Source organism: Acomys russatus, chromosome 22, assembly GCF_903995435.1.
Source record: "Acomys russatus chromosome 22, mAcoRus1.1, whole genome shotgun sequence".
In the NCBI taxonomy this organism is placed as follows: Eukaryota; Metazoa; Chordata; class Mammalia; order Rodentia; family Muridae; genus Acomys; species Acomys russatus.
The window spans coordinates 46,640,188-46,661,121 of NC_067158.1; positions in this window are offsets into that span (position 1 = coordinate 46,640,188).

The window sequence follows — 20,934 nt, forward strand, 5'->3', positions numbered from 1 at the left end:
GACCTCTACACATAGGTTATAAACTAATAAATAGAACAATAAAAAATAAAGTGTGTTAACATGAGAGCGCAAAATATAATTTTGCACTTAAGCAAACAGCTCATATGTACAATGAGATTTTGAGAACAACTGTTAAAACTTGCTAATGATTCCAAAATACCGCATCACATACAAAGACTTAAGTGCGACCCTTTGTCAAAGACAATCCAAAAGAAGTACTAGTTCTGACCCGTTTTCATCCAGGAGTCAATATCAAGTAATCATACCAACAGAAAAACTAAACATTATAATAAATTTATTATATCTTTTAAATGTAAAAATAATCCATGTGCATAGTTGGGTATAATTTCAAATTGCAAGTATCAAACACTATATTTATATACTAAGATTACACAGCATATGACATCTTAAGAAGCATTTTGAAAAGTTTTTATAATTATACTGACAGAGCATAATGGTGGCCCTTTGGAACATTACTGAGAAATCTTTGTCATTAAAAAGAGCATACTTTAAAAAAAATGATACTGTTATCTTTTCTAATGTTTTTCTCTAATAAAAGAAAGAAAGAAAAAATAGGCAAGAGGAGTCCCAAGAAAAGACTAATTTAAAGTCTTTTCTTTGCTCCCATAAGTTATGCTTTATTTTTCATAATTATATCATCCAAGAAATGAAATGCAGAGACAGTAGATACCACATCAAAACATTTTACTCTTTATCCAAAAACCACAAAAAGAAATGTAGGGAAGAAAATAAGCTTTGACATCTTTGTCAAGTCAAAATTGCAGGTAATTATTTTAAAGGATGTCTCCTTTTTCATGATAAAATTGAAGTTAGAAAAGTGGCCATAATTATTCTCTAATGTAAATGTAAAAGTAGTTCAGTCCATAGCTCTGCAGTTATAATTTCTTTTTTATTTGTGATACAACAGGCACCAAGCAAATAAAAGGTGAGAAATTGTAATCCAGTACAATGAGTGCAATTCAAAGTGCAGAAGATGAGGGATACTATGTTGTGTTATGTGATATTAATATTCATCTCATAAATATTAAAATCCTATGAATGCTATTCATAAAAGTGGCAAATCAAAGATATGTAAAAATCTCCATTTTTCTCAGCATAAGAAAAACTACAATGTTTGGTGAAATAAGATAGGCAACATCAATGTGTTTCTTCTGCTGCAAGCAGCAACATCCTTTTATCATGTATGTACCTACAGATTACTCCACAGTACATTGTTCTTTAAAAAGTGGATCCAATCCTTCGCCTATTCATAAGAAAATATGTTATTTTATAATCTAAATAATCTTGATTAATTTGAACTTTAAAAATTATGTTTTTTTAAAATTAAAGCAATTTTAAGAAAATCAAAGACAAAACCAAAATATGTCTTGAATAAAAGAAGTGGCAGAGATATTCATAAAGCTCCTCTTGTTTTTTCTGAGAGAACAACACAATTTTTATTAATCCCCAAATTGGAATATTTTGGCTAAGACTCAGCATTAGGCTTTCCCACTCGGGAGTGGTGATAAGAATTTTTGTTTGGTTGATTGGTTTTATTTTTGTTTTTGTTTTCAAAAGAAACATGAATACTATCCACATTATTCTAGAAGAGTAGAAAGACCCAGTGGTTATTTCATTTATATGGGAAATTAATTGGTTCATACGATGCCCAGGTTTATTGGTAAATATTATCCATGAGAGGATCTGAGGGATGGTTTTTAAATAGTTTTGTGTTGGCTTAGATTTTCTACACTTATTATATTTAAGGTTCTTTTTTGTGGTTTTATTTATTTTTGAAATTTATTCATTTACTTATTAAATTCATTCATATTACATCTCAATTGTTATCCTATCCCTTCTATCCTCCCATTCCTCCCTCCCTCCCACTTTCACCCTATTCCCTTCTCCTATGACTATGACTGAGGGGGACCTCCTCCCCCTGTATATGATCATAGGGTACAAAGTCTTTTCTTGGTAGCCTGCTATCCTTCCCCTGAGTGCCACTGGGCTCTTAAATACTTCAAGCTCACTTCTAACCAACCGTCCAAAGGATGGAGAGAAAGAGTGTTAATAGGAAGGGGGGTTTGAGACCTGTTCAGACATAATTCCTTGGGCTAATACCAATCGGCACTGTCAAGATACCAGCAGTCCAATCCTATGGACAATACCAGTCATATGAATCTATAGTGGAGGCACAATCCAGAAGAAACTGTGAATTTCCGTTGAATCAGCATGAGTTAGTAGAAGTGGCCAGAGTCAGCTGGAGTACCATGAAAGATTCTTTCGAATGTTTCTCCTGCAAAGCAAAGACTAGAGAAGTAATGCTGGGCAGGGTAGCAGTGCAGAAACACTGTCACACTGCCCATGGGTTTCTATCATACCCTTCCCAACACCACAGGCCCTCTCACATGTCTGTTCTTAGCAAAACAGCACAAGCCTTCTCACAAGATCTCTTCCAGAAAAACATTATATGACATAACTGAGTCTTCAAAGAAACGAGAAACTTCTACTTCAGATTGGTATCTAGGGAAGTGTTCTGAGGAAGTGGGTAGCTCCCTCCACCATCAGTAAGCATCGCTTCATACACTGAGAATCTAAATATACAGATGTACCTGCCATTTGCCTGACTTCCTTAATTATGTGGAATCATTTCTCTCCTTCCCGTTGTGCTCAGCTTCCAAAATGCCCACAACCTACTTGCAACTACACTATTATCTGCCTTCAAAGTTACATCCTTCAAATTCTTCTTCCCCCAATCTTAGGTTTCTAACTCGAAACAGATTACTGTTGGAAATTGCAACATCTATATCTCCATAAGTAAAATTTTAATAATAAATGTATTTATATATAATATACATAAACCATAACTATACAATTGTTTGAAAAATGTAATTTGTTATGTTATAGTTTGGGGTAACTTAAATAATAGCCCCATAGTCCACAATTTGATTGTTACCTCCCAGTTCGTGGAATTGTTTGAGGGGCTTCAGAAGAGGGGCCTTATTGGGGAATGCATGCCTCTGGGGCCAGGTGTTGAGGTTACTCAAGCCACTCCCAGTGTGTATCTGTCTGCCTTCAAGACACATATTTTCATCTATTTCTGTTCTTGTGCTTTTGCTCTCCAATCAATGACTCTAACCTTAAGACAATGTAAGCTCCAAGTGAAATGTTTTATCTTAAAAGTTGCCTTTGGACATTTGAAAATGTTTTTTTTTTTTTTTTTAATGTCAATAGAAACTAATATGGAAGTTGGTATCAGGCAGTGGACTATTGCTTTGACAAGCCTGAAAATGCTATATTTTGGAGAAATGTGAAAAATATTGTGACATTGGACTAGGAAAGCCATCAATTACTGTAATCAAGGTTTAATGGGTCATTCTAATAGGAGCTCATGCTAAGACAATGTGGATGATGAAGGCATATTTCAAAAGGTTTAAGAGAGAAAAGCATATTTGCAATTGGACTAGTAACTATTTTTGTGATTTCTTTTTTCAAAGAACCTGCGTACTCTCTACCTCATTTCTAAGAATTGACTAGAGGCCAGATTGACAGAGGAGATTTCAAGACAGCCTAATATTGACTATGATGACTTTCTTAATCACCCTTAAGAAGGGCTACAATGAAAGAAGAGGAAGCAGAGCAAAAAATATTACAGCATGTACAGTTTGAAGTAAAAAAAAAAATATTAAAAATATAATGTTGGAGCAAAGGTTTGTACTGAAAGAGATGAGAAGATTAAAGAAAGGCCCATTCCAAATGGAATAAAGAAAGGGGTTCCTTCAGGGTAAAATGTAACTAGCTAAGCTTACACCTTATAAAAAGAAAAGGCCTGAGGAGTTTTTTACTCCTAAAAGCTACCTAATAGAAAGTTTATGTAAATGTGACTTATATGTACCAGGTGGCTCCATCCCAAGCAGGTAGTTAGACCTAGTAGTGTTGTCCACATGTTTCTGACTTTACAGTCATAAATTATACAAGAGGAACATTGCTGTAGAACTGTCCTCTATAGATTAGAAAAGCTGCTGAGGCCAAATGTGTGGCAGGATATTCCCTGCAGAGAGGTTGTGAGAGGCAGTTATATTTAGCTGTGAAATTAAAGTGGCTTCAAAATGCAACAGAACTGATGGACATATCTACTCTCAGAGGCTGTGTAAGAAGCACAGTGCCTGCACAGGTTTGTGCCAATCAGAGGTTCCATTGCTGAGAAGAGGGAGTGGAGGTCGCCTCCCTTACCAATAAGGTATATCAAATTGACAATTGCTTGCAAAGAAACAAAATAATGTTCTCCACTGGAGTCTCACTAACTATGTAAACAATACCTAAGTTTCAGCCGAATGGACAATAGGTCAACAAAACATCAAGTAATTGGTATTTTTAGAGATACCTATTGACTTGTTGTATGTTTTGTTTTTTGCTTGTTTGTAATGGTTTTGAGTTTTGTGCTTTTATGGTGCTTGCGTGCATGTGTATGTGAGTGTGTGTGTTGTGTGTGTATTGTGTGTTGTGTGTTTGTGTGTGTTTTCTGAGCTTTGTATATTCTCATTTGTTTTTATTTGAATGTTAGGTTTTTTGAGGGGTTGTTTTTTGTTGTTGTTTTTGTCTTTATTTTTTTAATTTTTTAATTTAAAGAAATTTTTACATATGCATTTATATTATTCCACATATAAGCAATAAACTATCTATATCAAGAATAACTATGACATAATCAGGAAATATATAAATGTTACATTCTTAATCGTTTGGCTATTTGTATTTGGCAGCCTTGAAGAATACGTCTTTCCTATCTTGGTGAGTCTAAAATTTTGAATGTAAATCAATCTCGATCACATCTTGTCATTATCAACTTAAAACACCTAGCTAGACCTAAAAACATCTTAACCCCTAAACAACCAAGCTTCATTGTAAAAGTGAGCTACCTGGTCTTCAACTCCATCAGAGACTTGAGAAGGAATAAAAGTGAATACCTGAGTATGCCTGGAGTGCAAGTTAATAGCTTTCCAAATGAGAAGATGACAAACACGGCTTTCTTCCTGAATAGTCACCCAAAACTCTCAATTATGTTGGAGCATCTACTTCAGCCTCTGGCCCAATATATCTGGAAAACAGGATCGAACTGGAAAGGTGAGAAGGTAGGGAGTCTCTGGGAGATGAGGGAAGGAAAATAATGATCAGAATATATTCTATGGATTTTCAGTTAAAAAAAGAAGAGAATGGACTATACTAGAGAACCCACACTGTTGGAAATCCCAGACCCATGTGACATTTTCAAAAGTTTGCTGCAGACAGGGAGTGAAATAAGCTCAAGCTTGTGGGAGAGTTGGAAGAATAGAGCCATCTTAAATGTTTGACTAAACAAGGAACTACAGCTTTGGGGGTTTTATTCTAAGCATGCCCCTTTCTTCTCTTTTGGAATGATAATGTATGCTCTGTTATACTGCATGCTATAATCATGTAATTTGCTTTGTAAAATTTGTATTACAGTGGCTTACCATCATGAAATTTTCTTGAGCATCAGACAAGCTTCAGATGTTGCATGTCTAAGCTGTATTGAAACTGAAATATTACAGGAACAGTTGAGGTTGAAAAATGCAGACTAATTATAAAACCACCAGCTCATAAGGACAAGGGAGTGGGACATAGGAGATGAATAAAATATTGTTGCCATAGGCTCATATAGTTGAATATTTATCCACCAGTTGATGGAACTCTTTGGAAGGATAAGGAAGTTGCCTTTCAGGGAAAGGAATGTAACTGGGACAGGCTTTGCCATGTTCAGTCTCCCGATAACCTCCCCGCCTCCCGTGCTCTCTCTCTCTCTCTCTCTTGTAACTTCTCAGCCTTTCTTACTGCCATTCCTCTGCTCTGTCATCATGGACTTTAAGCTTCTGAAAGCATAAATGCTTTCTTTTATACATTGCCTTGACCATGTATTTGTCACAACCATAGAAAATACGAATAAGGCATAGTTGAAATATATACACTTGGTCTTTCCAGGTCTAAATGGTTCTGGTTTTTTTTTTTTTTTTCATAAAGTGGGAAATGCACATTGTAAGAACAATTTTTCCCTAAAAGCAATACACCAATTTATTTGCTATGAAAAAGCAAAATATCATGTGACCATATAGCTTGATTGAAAGTTAGGAAGTTAATAAACTTGTGTTCTTGCTATTCTTCAATTGGTAACTAATTCCAGACATTTTCTTTCAGAGCTTTTCATGTAAATAAGCATTTTTGTCTGTGTCTTTTAATGCCAAGTGGATTTTTAGAATGTAAGGAGAAGCTTCTAAGTATGAATTCTTCAGGTCTCATAACACAGCCTCATCCTGGCCATCATTGTGTTTCATTATCATGACTAATTTTGCAAATTACGCATAGGTAATGTTATGTAATCAGGTGAAAATATTTGACTTATTATGTGTGATTGTTTTTTATAGTTTTACACATATTTGGGATAGGAACATATAAACAACACTTAAGTGTTTGAAATTAGGATTAAGCAAGATGGCAGATAACTCACACATGAGATAATACACTAGCATTTTCCTATTTTTTGCTTAGTTATATTATCTCTTATAAAATATCATCTCTAGAAAATATATATAAAGCATTTTTATTATTCAAATTCCCACATAATTTACATATCAATATTTTTGTTTCGATTTTTCCTTGTTTAATGAATATTCACAAAGTTAATCAAGAATTTATAGAAATAATTCAGGAAAATTCAGGCACATACTTATTTTTTGTTTTCAATAATCAAGACTTTTGCTAGCATTCTTTAATTTTGAAAAGTAATCAGTGAACTATTTATTTCTTACAGTATAACATGGCAGAGTTGAAGACTGGCTTAGAAATTTGTAAAAAATTTGGAATAACCTCACCAGCTTTTCGATCAATAGTAAGGGAAAGAGAGAATTTTATGCAGTAGAGAACATTGTGGCCTCTTTCAATTAGGTGTCTATTGAACAATCACGTCACCTTTCTTCTACCTTAGCAAGGTGATAACCAAATGATTCACTTGACCCCAACCTCAAAGACCAACATGCTGACAAGAAAAACTGAGAGAGGGCACACAGATCTCTTAATTCTACAAAAGCTACCTCAATGTTTCCAACAGAAAGAGATTTAACAACAACAGCAGCAAAGTAACCATGGCTTCAGAAATGTTGAGGTTATTTTAATTTAATAAATTCCCAAGATTTCTTTCTCATGAGTTCTTTTATATTTTAAAAGATTGGAAGGTTTTATCCAAGTTATAACTTCCAAGCACACAGTACTAGTAAAGACTGTGTTTTCAGTAGAACTTCTTCAATGATACCACTGAGTCAGAGACATGTTCTGTGTATTTCTTGTCAGTCCTGTATGTTAAATAAATGATGTTGGTTAATTATTTAGTATTTCACACTGTTTGTATTCCTCAGAAAGTGGATTACTATGTTTCTATACTTAGACAAACAGTTAACTAGAAAGGGAGGAAGAGTCTGATAATTACAGACATTGAAAACTCTGGGAAAAATGAAAAGGTAAAATATAGTCTCACTTTTTGAAATAAAAGCAATAAAAGTTGCTATTAAAATGTGCAAAATTTATCCTGTCTACAAGATGTACAGGGTAAAGATAGAACAAAGATTGAGGAAATGTCCAACCAATGTCTGGCCCAACCCAAGACACATCCTCTGCCAACCAATGACACTATTAACAATACTCTGCTATGCTTCAGATATGAGCCTATCTGAGTTGTCCTCTGATAGGCTCCACCCAACCGACCTTCGAAACAGATGCTGAGACTCATAGCCAAACATTGGGAGATGCTTAGGGAGTCTTGTGGAAAAGTGGGTGGGTGAACAGGACCTAGAAGTGACAAGAGCACCACAAGAAGACCAACAGAGGCGACTAATCAGGGCCCAGAGGGGCTTGCTGAGACTGAAGCATCAATCAAGGACTATGCATAGATTGGACCTAGGCCCACTACACACATGTAGCCAATGGGCAGCTCAGGCTTCATGTGGGTCCTCTAGTACAGGGAACGAGGCGGTCCCTGACATGGACTCTGTTGCCACCTTTTTGATAACTTCCCCTTGGGATGACCGTCTTGCCAAGCTAAAAAGGAAGAGGACAAGCTCAGTCCTAATGTGACTTGATGAGCTGGGGTGAGTGGGAAAAGGAGCTCCCCTTTTCTGAGGAATAGAGGAGAAGAGATGGAGGAGGAGTTAAAGTGGGCTGGGAGGTAAAGAAAGGGTTATGATGAGAATGGAAAAAGAAAGAAAGAAAAAAGAAAGAAAAGAGAAAGAAAGAAAGAAAGAAAGGAAAAGAAAATTATTTTGGGTCTCAATTTTCTGTACTCATTTTACTTTGATATTAGCATGCTGTCATTGTGAGGATTTCTCTTGCTATGATTAAAAAAAAATGACCAAAAGCAGCTTGATAAGGAAAGGTTTACTTTTTCACATATCTATCAAGTCACTGTCCATCACAAGAATTAGCTTTGAGGCTGGAATGATACAGACACTATAGAGGAGTGCTGCTTTCTTGCATTCTCCACAAGGCTTGCCCATTCAGCTTTCTTATATAGTTCTGAACCACTTGGTCAGGGATGGCATCAACTGAAACAGGAGGGACCCTTTCACAGCAATTGCTAAATAAGAAAATTTGCTACAGGGTTTCCCACAAGTCAATTATTCCAAAATAATCCTAACATATATCAAGGTAAAATAAATCTAGCAAGCACACATGTGGATATATATTATAGAGATAAAGATTTGTTAATAACGTTTTTCTTTTCATCCTTCTCTTCCTCTCTCCTCCCTTCCTTCCTGTCTACATGCTTATCTCACTCTCTCTCATTCCCATCTTTTATTCATTTATTCTCTTCCAAAAATACTAAAAATGAGTAAATAATTCTATTTCCCTTAGGATGATAATTGGACTTAAAAGGTGTGTCTCCCCAGTGCATAGATTCAAATGAACCATCTCTTTGTGTTGCTAAATTCTAGAGATTATGTAGCACATCTGAATATTCTGAGATTAAGCAATAAAAGCATTCCATTTGCATATAAGGACTTTCAGAAAGTTCCTTTACTTCATAAACAGTGGCAAGGTATTCTTTTATTCCTTGGCTGAGGCCAAGGAGATGAGAGAGAGCATTGCAAGAAGGTAGTAAGGCAGCAGCCAAAGGCAAGACTACAGTGTCCTGACTCAAGGTCCAGGTCCCTGAAGGATCAAGGTAATCTTGTTCCATAGTAATCAAAAGGCTAAACTCTTCTTGTGTATGGATTTTTAAAGAATTTTGCTCATAAAAACTTAATTAACTGATTCTCTGTCAGTTATGTTAGAAGATAAGCATGGTCTATGTATGGTATCTGGAGCGTTTAAGTGACCAAAATGAGACTTTATCTCAAACACATAAAATAAAGTAAACAAGCAAAAAGACTGCTGTCTTTTAAGAAGAGTTATTTTTTTTAAACTGGCAGTGAGATTTGACAAGAAAAGAATTGATTTACTTTATCAGAAAGTTAGTCCTACTTTTTGTTGAATTTGAACATCCCAATTATAAGAATTATGGTTTTTAAACTAGTTACTCTTTTCCAAATTATGTGTAATTAAACACAAATTATATATCATAATTTTATTTAAATACAAATTCTCTTAGCCGTTTCAGTCAATTAAAAACTGACTTTCAAGTTGTCTGTTAAATAATTTGAATCTCTACTTACACATATTTTCTATATATTGGTTTACATTATTCTTATTTTGTGGAGACTAACACAAATGTTCAGTATCTGTGACAAAGGTAGAACAAAAGACAATAACCAAGTAGCATAGAGAAAGAAAATTGATTTATAATTGATAATACAGATAAAAAACAATTGCAATTATCTCAAAATATACTTTTGGTACAATTTTTAATAATGAACACTAAAACACTTACAAATGAGTGTGTTCTATAACAGATCGAAGAAAATTATAATAATCTTCCTACATTTAAAATTTTTAAATATTATGAATACCTTATGTTAAAATATTATCAAGTATTTACAAAGGTTATTCTATCTTTGATTCAATGATTAAATGAATATGAAATGAACATTCTTGTGAATACAATATAGATATATTATAAACCCTTATGTAAATGCCTTAGTATCAGTAAACATTTGAATAAGCTTCTTAGGGACAGAAACCTAATTTCTAATATTGTCTAAAGCAATAAGTCATGATATCATATTCCTGTGTGTTTTTGGCTGGTTCATATGTGAGCTTGAGCAGTAGGAAAATACTGTTTATCCTGTAGTTTATAAGTACAGGGATTTAGATAGTGGTTTGTGTATCCTTCTGTTACATATAAAAACAGGGTATCATCTAGGGGATTGAAAAGTCATGTGGCCTTGCAATAAGTGGTTTCCTGGACACAGATGGAATTCAGATTTCTGAACTTCACTGTTTTTAGGAGCACATAACTCAGGTAAAGGTCAATATTGTCAGCTCTCATTGCTTTTATTTTAGTCTCTGAAATGCCACAGAATTTCTCAAAAGGAATGGAGAAAATATGCATTCTTGTGCTGAAGAGTAGAAAAATGAAAGCAAGGGGTATTCTGATGGAGGTAGGGTGTTTACAGGGTTGTGCTATGATCAGGACTTAAACACCCCTCAGGGGACAAGGAATGAGAAAATGCTTCATTTCTAAGCAAAACAGAGATTTCAATCAATAGTCCTGATTAACTATTAAAGATAAAATGTGTGTGTGCCTCTATGTGTGTGTATATGTGTGTTTCAGTGTCACAACTAATATTTGGTGTGTTCTCCTATTTTCTGGGATTGTAATAATCTTGCCATTTAAAGCACATATGATTAGGATTTGTAGAGAAGACAGATATGTTCGATGATGGTACTCTATTATTCCTATTTCTTCAGCAAAAGTCTTTGATTCAAGGTTTACACACAGATTAGAAGAGATTTTTTTATTTATTTGGTTTGGTTTGGGCTTGGTTTTTATTGTTGTTGTTTTGCTTTTTTGACAGTTGTTGGATTGAGAGAAATAGACAAAAGGGGACACATTAAAGTGACTAAAAGAATAAAAACCGTCAGGATAATATAATTTAAGCAATCATAGTATTTCAGCAAGTTTTCAGTAGAAAGATGATGATATATTGTTGGGTAATATGAGTTTATTTTAACAACGGACTAATTGATAGATCTGCCACCACAGTGAAAGGAGACTCTTAAACATGAAGAGGTTAGTTATAAGACCTACTACTAAACATAAAGACAGAGGTCCTGATGTTGAAAGCCTGCCAGTCATACCAAAACACATCCAAATATCAAGGGATGTTTCTAGAGTAGACAAGAGGATAAAAAACATCCTAATCACGTTCTTCTGCCCTGTCCCTGTCACCTCACTCTCTTCATCATGTAATTATCAGGCAAGCATCCTTCTTGATGAACATGTCAGATATATCTTTTGTTTCTTTATTACAAATGAGAGTCTTGTGGAATCTGCTGCCAGAATATCTTCAATCCATCATTGTTACAACTTTCTAAAGATGTTTATAAACATCTAAAATAAATGAAAGGTGAATAATTTTACTATTTCTTATTGAGATAAAATAAAACTCTAACTTCACACAGTATAAGATATACTGTGCTGTGAGCCAAATGAGTGAACATTGTTTAGAACACAGAATTAGATTGTCCTAAATACAATGATTTCATATAGAAGCAACTTTATGAAGGCTGCAGATTTGAGCAAATGTCAAAGCTCAAGAAAATAACCAAATATATTGGTGTAAGCAGCAGTTACATGGGTTATAGGAATGTTCTGAAAAGTTCTGAAACAATTGCTACCTCATGTCATTCTTAATCCACCTATTAATAAGCTAAATTAATGAAGTATAAAAGTTTTTTTACCTGAAGTTGAAAGTAAAGCTGTAATAAATGAGTATTAAAGTATTAAAAATGTCTCAAGATTAGTTTGGTTTTATTCCTATAGAATTCCATCTCCCCCAAATCAAAAAGATTTTATCAGTTAATTATCTAGATAGAACCTTAAGAGTGGTATGTTTCTTTATTGAGGAAAGGACTTCAGTTTATACTATGTGCTACAGATTGCATTTTATACTTTACAACTCAATTTTTCATGAACCATGCTATCATAGTAATTTTTACTCCATAAAAGCTTTATTTGATATCAAGGAAGGTAACCAAATCTGGCTTTTTATTTTGTTTCATTGACAGGCATACCCACTTCCCTGCTACCAATCTGTCATGAGTTTCTTTTGTTTCTATGAGTTTTTTAAATATTACTATTAAACTTGTTCCTTGACAATATCATACACACATGCAATGCATTCTGATTACTTTCACACATGTTCTTTCTTATCTCCTTCCACACCTGTCAGAGTACCCTGCTCCCTGCAAATCCTTTGCTACATTCGTACTGAATTTAAAAAAGGCCATCTTTGTGGCCATGGCTTTGCAATTTTGCATTGGAAACTGATGGATTCAAAAGTGTGTATACAACTAAAGAAAATCAACTATATGACCCTTTCCCCTGTCTGTGAACATATTTTGAAAGGGTCAGTCTTGTGCAGGTCCAGAAGAGATAACTGCAGCTATTGTGAAATCATGATTATGATTGCTGTGCCATGCCCAGAAGAGAGCAAGCTGTCTGATTTGGGGCTCTTACTTTTATTTCATTTCTTCTTTCTTGATGTTTTCTGAATGTTAAAAGGAGAGATATGGTAGTCTTATTTAGGGCTAAGCTTCTAACTGTCATTGTTAGCAATATTTTGAGCAGTCATGGACTTGTGCATTTACTATATCATTGCAAAGAAAATGTTATTTGTTTAATATTAAGGGTAACATTTGACTGTGGGTAGAAAGAGATATTTAGAAGGTACATTAAAATATGTATGTGCCACCAATATTGAGTCAGAACATGTGTTTAGACAGATCGTAGGCCTTAGGAGAGAGTATATTACTAATAATCTTGTAATGGCACATGGTAATACTGGAAATCTTATGGCATCTTGTAAGAACTATAGTATAAATCTCTTACATTTCTCAAATCTCATTAGAGATCTTTCTTTCCTTTCCTTTCCTCTCCTTTCCTCCTCTTCTCTCCTCTCCTCTTCTCTCCTTCCCTCTCCTCTTCTTTTTCTTTTCTTTTCTTCATTTTCTTTTCCTGGCAGTATATTGTAATTAACTCAGATACCCATATATCATCAAGGTACAGAGAGTAAGAAAGTGGTAAGTGCTCAGCTAAAAACATTTGTATCGCACTCCATCCTCCCAAGGCTCAGGCATCATTGTTAAAGAGGAGACTGTTAAATTTTAAGAAGTAAATGCTATTGATAACTAGAGGAAACAATGATTTACTGGCACCATAAGGCAGTTGTTCATATGAATATTAAGCAGTTGAGACAGTATGCATAAGGCCAATAGTCCTCCTCATTTCAAGCCTGACAAAATTCCAGTATGAAGGGTAGCAATGAACATGAAGTTCTATCTCTAAATGACACGTTAATGGCAACTGATGGTTTCTAGTAGGGGGAGGGTAAGTTTGTCTGTGGTTGGTTGGTTGGTTTCTTTTCTAAGAATTTGGCATTTGGATAGTTGTTCCTGCTCTAACTGAAGGCTACACATCTTGGAGTGTGGTGGAAGCACCAGCTGCATTTGATGGTTGGGTATGGGGAAACTGGTAAAACTGGGCAGAGTGAAGAGGCTGATTATGATAAAAACTTATCATATGAAACTCTGGCAGCCATTCAAAACTAGCTGGAACCAACAAAACTATTATCATTCCCTTCCTGTCATTTCTTTTCTTTTTTTTAATTTTTTTTTATTATTTATACTTGTTTCATCTCAATGATTATCCCATCCCTTGTATCCTCCCATTCTTCCCTCCCTCCCATTTTCCCATTATTCCCCTCCCCTATGACTGTTCCTGAGGGGGATTACCTCCCCCTGTATATGCTCATAGGGTATCAAGTCTCTTCTTGGTAACCTGCTGTCCTTCCTCTGAGTGCCACCAGGTCTTCCCCTCCAGGAGACATGGTCAAATGTGATGCACCAGACTACGTGAGAAAGTCATATCCCACTCTCCACTCAACTGTGGAGTATGTTCTGACCATTGGCTAGATCTAGGTAGGGGTTTAAAGTTTACCACCTGTATTGTCCTTGGCTGGTGCCTTAGTTTGAGCGGGACCCCTGGGCCCAAATCTGCCTATCATAGTGTTCTACTTGTAGGTTTCTAGGACCCTTTGGATCCTTCTACTTTGCTATTCTTCCTTGCTTCTCTCATTTAGAGTCTCAATAGGATGTCCTCCCCTCTGTCCCAGTTTCCTGGTAAGTGAAGGCTTTCATGGGACATGCCCCTTGGGCTAGGATGCAGATATAAGTGAGTATATACCATTTGAGTCTTTCTGCTTCTGGGTTAACTCACTCATTATGATCATTTCTAGCTCAACCCATTTATCCACAAATTTCGGGAATTCCTTGTTTTTAATAGCTGAGTAGTATTCCATAGTGTATATGTACCACAGTTTCTTTATCCATTCTTCTACTGAGGGACACTTAGGCTGTTTCCATGTTCTGGCTATTATGAATAAGGCTGCTATGAACATGGTTGAGCAAATTTTCTTGTTGTGTGCTGGAGCATCTTCTGGGTATATTCCAAGGAGTGGAATAGCTGGGTCTTGAGGAAGCCCTATTCCCATTTTTTCTGAGATAGCACCAGATAGATTTCCAAAGTGGCTGTACTAGTTTGCATTCCCACCAGCAATGAAGGAGTGTTCCTCTCTCCCCACATCCTTGCCAGCATGTCAAGAAATTAAACACCACCAAACCAAATAATCCAATTGAGAAATGGGGTTTGGAACTAAACAGAGAATTCTCAACAGAGGAATATCAAATGGCTGAGAAACACTTAAAGAAATGCTCAACCTCCTTAGTCATCAGGAAATGCAAATCAAAACAACTCTGAGATTCCATCTTACACCCATCAGAATGGCTAAGATCAAAAATTCATTCTAATAATATTTTTGTATACTAGACTCCATTAGTGCTCTATTCTCCTAATGTACTATAGCCCATGCCACATCTGAAAATCCAGTATACATAGAGAAAAAGAGAGTAAACTATTCTAGAAAATTCCTAAACTCTTCCAGGAATCTTCTACATTTTTTTCTCAGTACCCTAAATTATGGGCTGGATATGTTTTGATAATTCCTTACTCTCTACTCCAGTGTATTCATACTTATTGTGATATACTTCCTCAAAATTTCTTACTTTTTTATTTTTTATACTTTGACAGAAACAACATAGAAACATATGGTAGATAACCCTAAGTAGCTACTATGTTGGAACCATTATAGACTTAACCAATTGTAGTACTGCTCTCAAAAAGGTAAGAGATCCAGAGGGAGTTAAAATAGAAAATTGGAGGATATTGTCATTTTCATGAAAAAGCCAACATAGGCTCATTCCTATTCTAAATCTTTCCCAGTTGGTAGATTGTCTGAAAAGGAGTAGGAGGTATGGTCTTGTTGGAGGAGGTGTGTCACTGAGGATAGGACTTATGTTTTCCAAAAACTTGAACCATTCCCAGCTCTCACTTGCTGCTTCATACTTGCAAATCAAGAAGAATTCAAAATATAGAAATAGTCATCAGCTATATCTGCCACTTGACTTTGCTCTGCCATCATCATCTCTAATCCTGTGAACTTTAAATCCCAAATAAATTAATTTTTAAAATATATATTTCTTACTTATGGTGTTTCTTTTCGCAGCAATAGAAAACTATGCTCAGAGATAGTGTAAAATACAATATATATTCATTAAATTCTTTTTTTTTTTTGTTTCCACTGAACTTTTATTCTGTATTACAATATGTTTTTTTTATTAATTTATTCTTGTTACATCTCAATGTTTATCCCATCCCTTGTATCCTCCCATTCCTCCCCCCCCCCATTTTCCCATTACTCCCCTCCCCTATGACTGTTCCTGAGGGGGATTACGTCCCCCTATATATTCTCATAGGGTATCAAGTCTCTTCTTGGCTACTTGCTGTCCTTCCTCTGAGTGCCACCAGGTCTCCCCCTCCAGGGGACATGGTCAAATGTGAGGCACCAGAACACGTGAGAAAGTCGTATCACACTCTCCACTCAACTGTGGAGAATATTCTGACCATTGGCTAGATCTGGGAAGGGGTTTAAAGTTTACCTCCTGTATTGTCCTTGGCTGGTGCCTTAGTTTGAGCGGGACCCCTGGGCCCAAATCTGCCTATCATATTGTTCTACTTGTAGATTTCTAGGACCCTCTGGATCCTTTTATTTTGCTGTTCTCCCATGCGTCTCTCATTTAGAGTCCCAATATACCCAGAAGATGCTCCAGCACACAACAAGAAAATTTGCTCAACCATGTTCATAGCAGCCTTATTCATAATAGCCAGAACATGGAAACAGCCTAAGTGTCCCTCAGTAGAAGAGTGGATAAAGAAACTGTGGTACATATACACTATGGAATACTACTCAGCTATTAAAAACAAGGAATTCCCGAAATTTGTGGATAAATGGATTGAGCTAGAAATGATCATAATGAGTGAGTTAACCCAGAAGCAGAAAGACTCAAATGGTATATACTCACTTATATCTGCATACTAGCCCAAGGGGCATGTCCCACAAAAGCCTTCACTTACCAGGAAACTGGGACAGAGGGGAAGGCATCCTATTAAATTCTTAAAAAATATGTAACAGTATTAAAATAAAAAGGATTATTTGTGAAATTTTGTCTTAATATGTGAAGTTTTGCCTCTAAATAATTTCCTTCAAAGGCCTTTCAAAGAAATTCTTCCACTGAATAATGTAAAAATACCAATAACAAATGTATATGCAAAAAATAATAAATGTTTAATTAATAAAAAAGAAAGGAAAAATATCAACAACAGCAAAAATAATCTTTATGCACTTCCCTTTCACAGAAGTTTATTGTCCAATCTTAATCACCATTTATGCTTTTGTTATATTGTCAATATTAAGCCCTTTTTTCTTCATTAGATCTTTATGCACTTCCCTTTCACAGAAGTTTAGTGTCCAATCTTAATCACCATTTATGCTTTTGTTATGTAATCATTCCATGTCTTCCTTTGAGGAACAAAAAAAAAAAAAAAAACTGCTTGTCTTTTATTACACATTTTCCATTACTACAGACACAATATTTTCCTATGAAATGGTAGAACAAAAAGCAAGTATTTGTTAAATAGATGTATGGAATAATTAATTGCATACTCGATTCTTAAAAGAACTCTAAGCTATTCCATAAGTGACATGTCAAGGCACTGGGGACAACCTGCATTTTAATGCTGCCAACATTTCTCTCTGTGTAGCAAACAGATTGAATTTGGCTCTGCTTCAGGAGACCACTTGCCCATGCAAATGTATAGCTTAAATATCACGGTGAGGTAAACAGCTCCACTACTCTGAATGATAGTGTGAAATATTGTCTTAGTTAGGACCATTTTCCAAGGAGCAAACCTGGAGAGTTACGGGATGGAGTAGCAATGCTAGACTCACATCTTTCATCTTATTCTACTAGGTCAAGCAGAAGACAAAGCTGTGATCTGGACTCCAAGGCTTTCAGTAAAAAATGAATTCCCGCCTGAAACAGAGTTTAAAAACAGAAGAATGGAGTTAGTTGCTTGTATCTAGGAGGCAATGTAAGTCGAAAGGCAGGTAGAATCAGCTACGTTTTCTTGTTTTTTGTTTTTTGTTTTTGTTTTGTTTTGTTTTTTTTTTTTTTTGATAATTTGAAGTCAATATTAAGCCCTTTTTTCTTCATTAGATTTAAATTGATGTATCACAATTATTCTCAATTCAGATATAGAAAAGCTCATGGATTCTTACTGATATTTCCTCACGTGTCCTTGTAGAAGTCTAATATACTATTGGTCTATTAGAGTCTTCCCCTGGGTTTTGTTGATAGAGTGTCAGACATCAACTTTAGATGCAGAATCTGCTACTTCCCAAGTTTAGATTCTTGACTTCTTAAGAACCTAATTAATATAATTTTTTATTTAATACATTTTCCATTTCAACATGGGGATTATTTCAAGTATGAAAAAGACAAAGATAAGGGCTGAGTAGATGATGGTTTAGTAGTCAATGGTTAAGAACGTTTTCTTTCATTGCGTACCACCTGTGACATGTTCATAGAACTAACATGGTCACTCACAACTTAACTAACATTCCAGAGGATAGGAGGATACACGTTTTTGGCTTTTGGGACATTACATACATCTTAAGTCCACACGTACAGGCAGACAAACATTCATAAGCATAAAAAAATTTAACCCATCCACTATGGTGCTGGGATCCACTTAGTGGGTAGAAGGCCACCATTGCATACCAGAGGCTCTGAGTCTTTTCCCTAACAACTCTAAATCCAGACTAGAGGCACACAGGACTGTAATTGCAGATACTTTATAGTGGGATTTTGGAAAATCGGAAGTTCAAGATCAACTCTGGCACAACTGGGATGCATCAGATCCTATCTAAAAACACTATGCTGTATTTTCTTGATAAGTTGTTGTTAACGGAAGGCATGCCGTTGGCTTATAAGTCTATAAAAATATACATAGAAAGTGCAAACATTTACTTTATTTTATCATTCCATTCAGCATTTAACATCATCAAAAAAATAATTTGTAGTAATTGTTTTCCATTATTTAATTACTAGAAACTCTTAGTCATCGCATCTAATTCAACAAAAGAGAATATAAAAATTATAGTGAATTTATTTTTTTCTATTTTCATTATTTTATTTTTTGTTTGAGATACTATTCATTCAAATGTGGATGATTTCAAGATGTTTCTAAGATTCTTATATTTTCATCCTCATAGTTAAGAAAAATCCTTTTAGAAATAAATCACATCATAAACTGACTTACTATAAAAGATGAACTTTTATCTTCCATTTACAATCAAATTATGAATGTTTATCTTAGTCCTTTACTCTGTTTTCTGTTACTAAAACTGAATACCACAGATTGTATAATTTTTGAAAAGTAAATTCATATTTAACTGAGTATTCTGAATGCCAGTAATTTTAAGATGAAGAGACTTCATTTTGTGAAAAGCATTCTTACTAGCAAAGGAAAATGTCTCATTCAAGGCATCATTGATTATCATATAGGGAGAAGGGTACTCACAAAAAGACATAGCCAAACTGCCTGTTCTAACAGACTGACTCCGAACAAGTCATTAACCCATGAATCTATTCATCTCTGAATGATTTAATCAATTTGTGAGGGCAAAGATCTGGTGACCTAATTACATCTTAACTGTTCCACCTAGTCTCACCTCTTAATAAATCACAATGGGATTAAAGTTCAGCAGGCATTCTGAGAAGCTATTTAAATCAGGTTCTTGATTCCAGTCCTTTTAGGTTGGAACTTCAGAATTTGTATTGGTCTCATAACACTCTCTTTTACATTTCCTACAATATTTCTACCATGCACTATACATATTATTTTATATAGAGTGATATCTCTATACTTGTATTTTCTTAATTTATGGCACGATGGACATTTATGTCTAGTTACTGTATTTTATTTCCTACCTAGCAGGTAGCTCTTAAAGCAACCTCTTTGATCCTCTTTCAAACATTGGCCACTCAACATTTCACCATTAGTTTGCCCTCAGTTGAAATTCTCATACTGCAATTATCATTCTTCTGTTTTCCTTCAGGAATCAATGTATCCATCATTAATTAAGCCGCTCATTGCCCCATCCATTGCTATACATTCTACCAATCTTTTATTAATTACCTTCATTTTCAATACCATTTGGAATAAATGTGTGTATATATAATTTATTTCATGCAATTAACTCATATAGTTATGAGATCTAATTACAGCAGGGAATTAGAGACCTGAGAGAGACAATTGTGTAATTGGAACTTTCAGAGATTTTCAATAGCCAGATCTGATGGCATGGTTGCAATTTGCAGACAGAAAACCTAGGAAGAAATAGTGGTCCAATTTTTGCAAAGAAGCAAACAAAATCCAAATTCTCAAATCTGGACACCAAGTGGGAAAAAATCTATTTCTACCCAGATGGGTCATGTTTTGGCTTATTGAGACACTGTGCTGATTGGACAAGGTCTACCAATACTATATGGAATAATGTGTTTTTCCTCATGAACCAATTTAATTTTTAAGCCTTATGGAAGGAAAAAGAATAAGATTTGTTGAGTATTTGGCCACCTAACAAAGTAAGCATAATTCAACAGATAAATCTGATAAAATAAACTGTCCAGAATGTAAATTATTTACTATTACCATGCACAAAACGACATCATTATGCTTTAATACATTCTTATCATATGAGTTAACAAATTCAGAAAGATGAAAGATCTTAATATATATGCATATATACTCATATATAAATTTAGATGTACTTGAGGTGCTTTTTAAAAAAATTGTAATGAATATGTGTTAAATGGTCTGAACAAATTTGGACCAATTCAGCCGCCATTTATATTTCTTAGTATAATTCATGTACATTAATAAGAAGTACAATTTTATCTTCACCTTTCACTTCTTTCTTGTGATTTTGTCTTTAAGTAAAATCTACATAAACTGTATGAGTATTTGTAATAATAGAATGACATGTAGATTTTTTTGGTTTATTGAGACAGAGTTTCTCTGTGTATCCTTGCCTGTCCTGGACTCACTTTATAGACAAGGCTGGCTCAAACTCAAAGAGATCCACATGCTTCTTACTGCTAGAGCACTGACATCCCAGGAATACACCACCATGCCCAGCTTGATCATTTCTTATTTGACAAGGTATGATTTATATTACCATTTATTCATTATTGCAACACTGATGCCCATAATGTGTTGAGATGAAAGGGTGTAGCATATTGTTTAAATGGATCTGC